The sequence below is a fragment of the Coturnix japonica genome, unplaced genomic scaffold (genome assembly GCF_054131305.1).
Source record: "Coturnix japonica strain WE unplaced genomic scaffold, WE-NBRP24 Scf040, whole genome shotgun sequence".
NCBI lineage: Eukaryota > Metazoa > Chordata > Aves > Galliformes > Phasianidae > Coturnix > Coturnix japonica.
Window position 1 is genome coordinate 2207198 of NW_028188943.1, and position 8712 is coordinate 2215909.

Below are 8712 nucleotides of genomic sequence, written 5' to 3' on the forward strand. Positions count from 1 at the left end.
GGCTACAGAGCAACAAGAGGCCTGCCCACCTGAGCGCAGGGAGCAGCAGGAGCAGAACACCCATCTGCTGAGTAAGCTGAAGGAGCTGCAGAGACGGTGCAGCCTCCTTGAAGAGAAGAGCAGAAGCTCTCAGCAGATGTGGGAGGAGGTGGAGTGGCTCAAGGACAAGATGCGTACGCTCTGCCTCCGTACCCAGCAGCTGCTGGAAATAGTCTGGCAGCTCAAGGAGGCCTCTTCCGCATCCAAAGACACCACAGAGAAGGCAGAGGAGGTCAACCATCTGCAGGGACAGCATTTGGAAAAGGAGGCTGCAGAGCAACAAGAGGCCTGCCCACCTGAGCACAGAGAGCAGCAGGAGCAGAACACCCACCTGCTGAGTACGCTGAAGGAGCTGCATAGACAGTGCAGCCTCCTTGGAGAGAAGTGCTGCCTGCTGAGGAGCAGCAGCTCTCAGCAGATGTGGGAGAAGGTAGAGCAGCTCAAGGACAAGATGCGTACGCTCTGCCTCCGTACCCAGCAGCTGTTGGAAAGAGTCCGGCAGCTCAAGGAGGCCTCTTCCACATCCAAAGAGGCCACAGAGAAGGCAGAGGACATCAACCAGCTGCAGGGACAGCATCTGGAAAAGGAGAATGAGACGGCCAAGGAAGACCCAGGGTTCCCAGGCAGCACAAGCAGCAAGCTGCTGGAGCAGTGCAGCTACCTTCAACAAGCCCTGAGCAACCTGGAGAGTCACTGCCAGGCCCTGAAGGCCCAGAACCACCTGCTGAGAGACCTCCAGCAGGCTGACATCAAGCTTGGAGCGCTCAGCAAGCGTCTGGAGGAAAAATGCACACAGCTCCAGGAGATGGGGAAAAAGCTGAGGCCACACAGAAATCCCAAACAGGAATGCCCCAATCCCCAGGAAAAGCCGGGGGAGTCAAAAGAGTGGGCAGTGGCAGTCTGCATCTACATTTTCGCAGACCATCACCACCAAAACGAAGATTCTTAGCTCGTCACAGCTACAAAATCCTTATGAGGGCCCTAATGAGGACCCAGAAAACGAGCTTCCACTGACAGCTGGACAATACGTTTACATCTGTGGAGACATGGATGAGGATGGCTGGTTTCTGGGAGAGCTGACGGACGGCACAAGAGGACTGGTACCTTCCAATCTGGTGGAAGAAGTTTCAGATGATGTCCTGGATACCACCGTGCCTCCAGGGCTTCCTATCTCCTCCTGGATACCGATGATGAAGAGAGACCAGGCAGCAGGAGCAGGGGCAGAAAGTGATGGTCACCATCCAGAAATCTGTGTCCGTGTGTTGGCTCAGCCTGGGGGACGCCGAGATTCCTCTCCATAAGACAGCAACATCCCATCAAGATTCTACCTTTCTGGATGAAGGCTACCTCATGCTCCACTTGACGTTCAAGTGGAGTGTGGTCCATCAGCAGGAAGGCCTTAAAAATTCATCCCTTGTAAGACTGAGAATTTATTACATTGGACTGGACTAAAAGAACAAAAACCACCAAAAACACCAAAACAACTTTTAAAAATCTATATATTATTTATATATTATATATATTATAATATATGATTATATAATATATATTATAATATACATAATATACATTATATACATAATATATATAATATAATAATAAGTAATATTATATTGTATATATTATAATATTTTTTAAAAAACTAATAAAAATAACCAAACCCAAAATCTGTGTCCAGTCTTCTTGTTTTTAGACAGTCTGCTCTTGTAAAGGTACAAGGAAAGGTAGAGGCTGAGGAAAGCCTCCAAAGTCTTTCTCAAGCGCTCTACCTACAAGTATTAGAATCAAGAGAGAAAGGAATCATCACTGCTTGCCTCTGTTCTTTGGGACACCTGAAGTACCTTGGAAGGCCACACTTCCTGAGCCCTACAAACAGTCTGTCCCAAAGCAGCTGTTTGATCATTTCCATTGGGTGACAATGCATAGCGCTTGCATCGTCTGCAGGCACGGACTCAGATGCAAATCCACATCCTTAACTGTAGGTCCGTACATCCTTTATATACATGCTCCAGCTCCCCATTCAAATTTTCTTTCTGTCCCTACATGTCAGCAGAGCACTTAGCAAGTCTCCTTCACGTCTAGACACCAACTGCCCATACAAGTGTGTGTGATAATGCACACGGCTGCGGCCAGCACTCTGTGTAAAGAGAAACTGTCAGAGAGCTGCACATCAGGGAGGGGTTCCTTGGTCTCAGCCTCTGCTTGCTTTTCTGGCTGGCTGTGAGGGACGCTCACGACCAGGTGAGATGGCACACAGAGGGTGTGGATCTCTGGGAGATAGGAGAGTTACATTCCTTGGAGCCAGATGTGCGTTCTTCATTCTCGAGTGTTGAAATCTCTTCTGGTGACAAAGCTGGTGAGACTCAGACAGAGGGATGCCGGTGGATGAGAAGGCCAAAAAGACAGCAAGAGCTGGAACAGTACCTGTGGGAGCTGCTGATGAGCATGGACTTGATCAACCTGGTTCTCCAGGGAAGGTTTTGGAGAAGGCAAGGGGCAAGAGATGGGAGCGCAGGGAGACAGCGAGATGCTCTCAGCCATCATTTGTGTGCCGGGGACAGAAAAGCCACTGGCACTGGAGTTTCTTGCTTGCTTGCAGGAGACTCGAGCTTTGTGGAGATGGCCATGTATTTCAGCAGGGAGGAGCAGGCGCAGTGAGTGCTCTGCCGAGATATGATGCTGTAGACATACGATTCCATGGCCCTGCTGGCAGAGGGCTTTGCTGCCTTTCCTCCTCATGAAGGCATCTTGGGCACTGCAGAGTGAGCCTGCACATGCAGCAGAATAAGTGCAGTGCATTTCCTTCCTGATGAATGCAACAGCAACTACAAAAGAAACACGAATGAGTGTGAGTTTCAAAAGAGATTAATGTGCTCTGGACTCTGAGGAAAGACCCACAGTCACCGCTGGCAAGCAGGTGTCAGTCAGCCTTTCAATGAGGTCAGGGAGGGATGAAACAAGGCTCCAAGTATTTGTTGCACAGTTGAGTTGCTTCCTGCTGTGCTTCACAGCACAACGTGTTTTTATAAAGATGAATGCCTGGGAAACGGAAAGACTACTTTCATACACCTTGTTTGTGTTAGTTGACTGCAGTTCCAACCAGCTGGACATACAGGGTCTGGCAAATGACACCTGGAAGGAGGTACAGGCAGGAGGCCCAGCACCCTGCAACCTCCAGGTGAGGGAGAGCAGCCAAGGATTCCTTTGGGACCTGCAGGTTCACTGTGTGCAGCAATACATGCAGGAGCATCTGAGTATAGAGATGATGGCAGAGGTACAGAGCTAAGCATCACAGAGAGGGAGAGTTGCTCATCTTGTCTCCCATGGTAAGACAGGAACTAGGAGCCACGAGGAAAATGTGGCCGCATTCTGCTTTCCTCTTCTGTCCCACAGCAGCCCCGTCAGAGGGGAGGAACAGCCACGCTTCCACTGAGACGTTCCTCTTCATGCACAAATGAGCGTGCACAGAGCTGTGGGCAGTGCTGGGGCTGCACACACGTGGGTGTGCACAGGTGTGTCCACGCACTGCAGAGATTTGTGCACGCATGTGGGAGGGTGTGCAAGGACGAGGTGGTACGTGTGTGTGTGTGTGTGTGTGTGTGTGTGTGTGCAAGGATGGGGTGGTACGTGTGTGTGTGTGTGTGTGTGTGTGTGTGTGCAGGGATGGGGTGGTACGTGTGTGTGTGTGTGTGTGTGTGTGCAGGGATGGGGTGGTATGTGTGTGTGTGTGTGTGTGTGTGTGTGTGTGTGTGTGTGTGCAGGGATGGGGTGGTACGTGTGTGTGTGTGTGTGTGTGTGTGTGTGTGCAGGGATGGGGTGGTACGTGTGTGTGTGTGTGTGTGTGTGTGCAGGGATGGGGTGGTATGTGTGTGTGTGTGTGTGTGTGTGTGTGTGTGTGTGTGCAGGGATGGGGTGGTACGTGTGTGTGTGTGTGTGTGTGTGCAGGGATGGGGTGGTACGTGTGTGTGTGTGTGTGTGTGTGTGTGTGTGCAGGGATGGGGTGGTGGCCATTTGCACGAGCACAGAGGTGTGCAAAGCGGTGGGCGATTGCTCCGTTGAAGCAAGAAGCAAGCGTGACAGTGCTCCAGTTGTAAGGAAGTGCATTGCTGGAACAGGGCAGAGCTGAGCCTGCAACTGCAGCCTCCTTTGCACAGCCCAGCTCTCAGAGGGTGAGACAGTTGTGCTTCCTGAGCAGCTCAGGGACGTTGTGGACAGAAGCAGCCGAGTCCAAAGTTCCTGGTGTGAAGTGCTCCGAACATCGGGCTCTCTGGGCGAGCTCCCGGCTGACAGCACTGCTCCCCTCTGCCCTCGCCCGGGCCTGCTGGGAGCTGCAGGGCCTGCTGGGAGCTGCAGGCCCCGCAGGAACTACCACTCCCAGGATGCTGTGCGGCAGCACCGGGCGCCGCCATGACAGTGCTGTGTGCAGTGCTGTGCAGGGCTGGGCCTGTGGGCTCAGGGCACCGGGTGCTCCTTCCCTGAGCCTGCCAGGAGGTAAGGCACCGTGAGGGTGGTTTGGGGGAGACCAAAAGACGTAGAGAGGACGTAGGTGGGACATGGAGGTGAGATAGATGGGGCATGAACTGGATCTAGAGAGAGGGGTGAGAAGGCAAGGTGGATATCCGACAGGTGGGGACAGGGGCCTGTACAGGTCAAGGGCCAAGTCCAGCTCGGCAAGCACAGCAACATGTCGGGGACGCCGGGCTGCGGCTGGGGATGGAGCAGAGCAAGATGGAGAAAGGGGGGAACATTCAGGGAGCGAAGAAATCTCCAAGTGGGGCTTTCTCTACAGCTCAGCCTGCAGCGCAGCCACACGACCTAGGCAGGCCTCAGACTGGGATCCTGCTGCTGGGTGCTGCAGGGTGCAGCCTGGCTCAGTCCTCTCTGCACCTGGGGACTGATGGCTGTGTCTGGGATGGCAGTGAGCCTCCTCCACTCCAGGCTGAGCCACTCAGCTCTCCCAGAATCCCCGTCCATCCCCCTTTCTCATCCCTCCATTCCCACGCAGAACTGACTGAGGAGGGGAGGGATGGGTCCAATGGTGGTGGCAGATCTGGGACACTGCCCTTTCTGCTGCCCTTTCACATTGCCCTGAAGGTGGGCCCGGGGGCCTGGGGAGGTGGGCTTTGTAACTGAAGGAACGGCCGCAGGCAGGCAGAAATATGGCAAAGACATGTAATCATTGAACGTAGCAAACAGTCAAGAAATGACAGTATTCCCAACCATTTCCCATCCTAACAATCCGTTCTGATCCCACCCCCTCAAACTCCCACCCCCAATCAACTTCCCTCCCTCTGCCAAAAACCTCCCAGCCCCCTGTTGTAATCCAAGAAGAATGGCAGCAGCCATGGATCAAGAGAAGGACTTGACAGAGCAGCAGCTGTGGAGCAGGATAAAGAGCAAACCGTGTTGGTGGTGGATGCGGCAGGCAGTGCCAGCAGGGCGTCCCCTGCTTCAAAGTGCACCTTTCCTCTCTCACCCACCACACATTCTCTCCTGCATTCAGGGTCTGAGGGATTTCTTCCAGTTGTACTCCATATCCGCATGGCCAGTGCGTGATACAGAGCCCAAGTGGAACACCTGCTTGGAAAATGAAATCAACTCCCCCATTCAGTTCTATGAGCGTGTGCCTTCCTCTCAAGTGATGCGTGGTCATATTTGAAAAATCCAAATTAGTTGGATATAAGAGAGGTAATAGCATCATAACCGAGCATTACTAATACATTCAATGATTATTGCCGCAGATTCCAGCACCATTTGTAACATCAGACCCCATTGGATTCACATCCAATCTATTAACATAGTAGAAGCACAAGATAACCTGGATAATGCCTGATAACTCTGGTTCCTGAGACAGTAGTTGGCGAACCTGAAGGCAAAAGGTCAGACCGCTAGGACAAACAGCCAGACAGCAGTATGGTTAAATATGGCTGCGTCCATCGACTGCCCGAAAAGCCATGCTTTTATAGCAGACAGACGAGGGCATTTAAAAACCACAGACACCAATTGGAGGAAAGCTACCGCAATAACAACCCTAAAACCCCCGTTGAAAGCCCCGAGCTACTCATTCTTTTCCTAGAGGTGTCCTTGGTTCTCATGCTGTTTCTCCCTCCACAGCTGCTGCTGTGTGAAGCCCTTCTCTTGATGCATGGCTGCTGCTCTGTAAAATTCTTCTGGTATTACAACGGCCCCCCAGATTCCCACCCCAATAATTCCTTCCTCCAAATTGCAACACTGAATTTCAAGTGTAACATTATCAGAGTACAATTTCTCCCCCAGAATTGCCACCGCACCAAGTTCCCTCCTCATCTCCCTTTCTGCTCTTCTCGTCTGCGCGTCTTCCTTACTTTCACCCTGTCCTTTTTCTTCTGGTGATGGAGATCTTCAGGCTGGAGGAGCTCTTGTCTTGCTGCAGCCACCCCAGCATCCCTTGCCAGCTGTGCTGTGCCCAAACTCATCCTCGCTGATCCATGCCAGCCGATCATCGATGTCTGCCATGTCCTCCGGGCTGCCTGCGCTTGTTGTCACTGCTGGAACAGCAGTCTGGAAAAGGCAATCTGGAAAAGTAAGTTCTTTGTACTTGAAAACTTCTCAGTTCCTTCTGATCTCGATATACAAAGTAGTTCCAAGTCCCTGTAGCTTTTGTGTTTTCTTTTGCAGAAGGATTCTGTGATTCTGTGTGATTCTGTGATCTTTGAGATCCTTTTCAACCCAGGCCATTCTATGACTGTACAGTTCCATACTGGAACAAATATAAAATGCTAACTATGTAAAACATGGAGTAAAACCTGTGTGATTTGTCCACACCAGGAGGTGATTAGAAAACAATTTGTAAGCTACAAAGATGCTTGCTGGAAAGGAAGAGAAAATAAAACTACAAGAAACAGGGAAAACATTTCTTCCTGAAAATAGGAAGAATAATGGACCTGCCATGAAATTTGGGTGAAGCTGCCTGATTTTATGAAGCTATTCACATTATTTTCTTGGTGCTGTGTTTCCCAAATGAGTGGTTTCTGGCTCTGCTGCAGCACCAGTCTGCATGTGAACATCAACTCTACTCTCCATCTGGGAAGATTAAGACTTCACTTCTCCCACCAGCACCACTGAATTACAGTTACTCAGTGATTAAACAAAGGAATCCTTAAAGAAGGGTTTACAGCTGTCCTGTTATCTGAAGTGCTTGGGGCATTCTGATGCTATTAAGCTCTATGTATTAACAAGTTAAAAAAGAAAAGGTAGGCATCTGATTGTTGTGACAGTTTCTAAGTTATTTGGAAAGCTGTACCACCCAACCACTCCTTCTATTTGATGAAGGTGACAAAGCTCAGTTTAATTTCTGACTGCTGTTTAAATTCTGAAGCTCGAGCTGTTTCCTGGAGCAGAAAAAGCTCGGAAGCTGTCCCTCCTACAAGCAGGCACCTCTGAGCAAAATATGACATCTCAATTTCTGATGGTAAGGTCAGGAGATCTGATACCAGCGTCTAGCTTTCGGCTTCATGCTATGTTAGTGGGACCTTTGGCATCTAGCACTTAATGATCTTGAAGGTTTCTTCCAACCCAAGCCCTCCCATGATCCTATGATTCTGTGATTTCACTCAGGTTTATTAAGATGAGATGAGTTCTCCTAAATGCACTGTTCTCCATATGATTATATTTGGAGTCTTAAATTATAATTGGGTGACTTAAACCAGACACCAAACTTTCTGATGGCCAAAATGAAATGAAATCAATCCTTGACTGTGTCAGTAGTCTGTAACTAGAGCCCATCAGGTAATTCCCAGCCTCCTGCCTGTATCAGTGGCTGCACACAGTGAAAAAGTCTGATGGGATTTTAACCTCTAAAATGTTCCAAAGCAACCAGAGGGTGAATATATTCACTATGCAAATACCTGCAGGAATAAGCTTGTCATGTATGTCCTCAGGTAGCACAGTAGTTAATGGTGGGACTCAGTAGGTCATGCTGAAAGTTGAGTCTGCTGATCTTGAAGGTCTTTTCCAGCCTACATGACCTTATGCTAATATTTCTGTATTTATTTCTGTTCAGCTCCCAGAAAACCTCCCACCCAGCCCCCAGCTGACCCCGTGGTGGAAAATAAAACAGAAACCTCAGTGATGCTGGCATGGACCCCTCCGAAGATGCACCGCCCCATTCCAATCAATGGCTACGTCGTGGAATGCAAGAAACTAACTGGCTTCACCTGGGTGAGGTGCCACGAGTCTCATGTCCCCGTCCCAGAGTTCACGGTGGGCAATCTGTCTGAAGAGGCTGATGATCAGTTCCGAGTGTCTGCAGTCAATGCGCATGGACAGAGCCCGTCTCTGGAATTCCCAGGGAGCGTGCACCTTGGTAAGCACAAAAACCCCAGTGGAAATGGGTCAGTGTGTGCTGAGCAGCTGTGTTGGTTCCCTAAAGATGCTTCCTTTGACTTTAAGGATAGCAGTGCATTAACACACCAAAGGCTTTCCCTTATTCCTAGTTCTCCTATCTCCTATCAACCTCCAGCTACCACTAAAGTGATACAAGTTATGTTTCTCTGACAGGGACATGAATATCCTTATCTTTTGATATCTCATATGTGCAAGATCTGTAACAGATCTTAAGCATAGAAGTGCTTCTTCCAGCACTCATGCAAAGGGAGAAGTAGAAATGTCCCTATGATTTAATCTTCCATCTCT

The 8712-nt window shown here is 50.0% G+C and overlaps 1 long non-coding RNA gene across 1 annotated transcript; it reads left to right on the plus strand.

Moving 5' to 3' along the window:
• Positions 1–4432: 4432 nt before the first annotated feature.
• On the plus strand, positions 4433–8398 carry LOC146752965 (uncharacterized). Its single transcript, XR_014940265.1, has 3 exons — positions 4433–4530; positions 6417–6601; positions 8081–8398. It is a non-coding gene; the product is annotated as an uncharacterized LOC146752965 (long non-coding RNA).
• Positions 8399–8712: the final 314 nt, after the last annotated feature.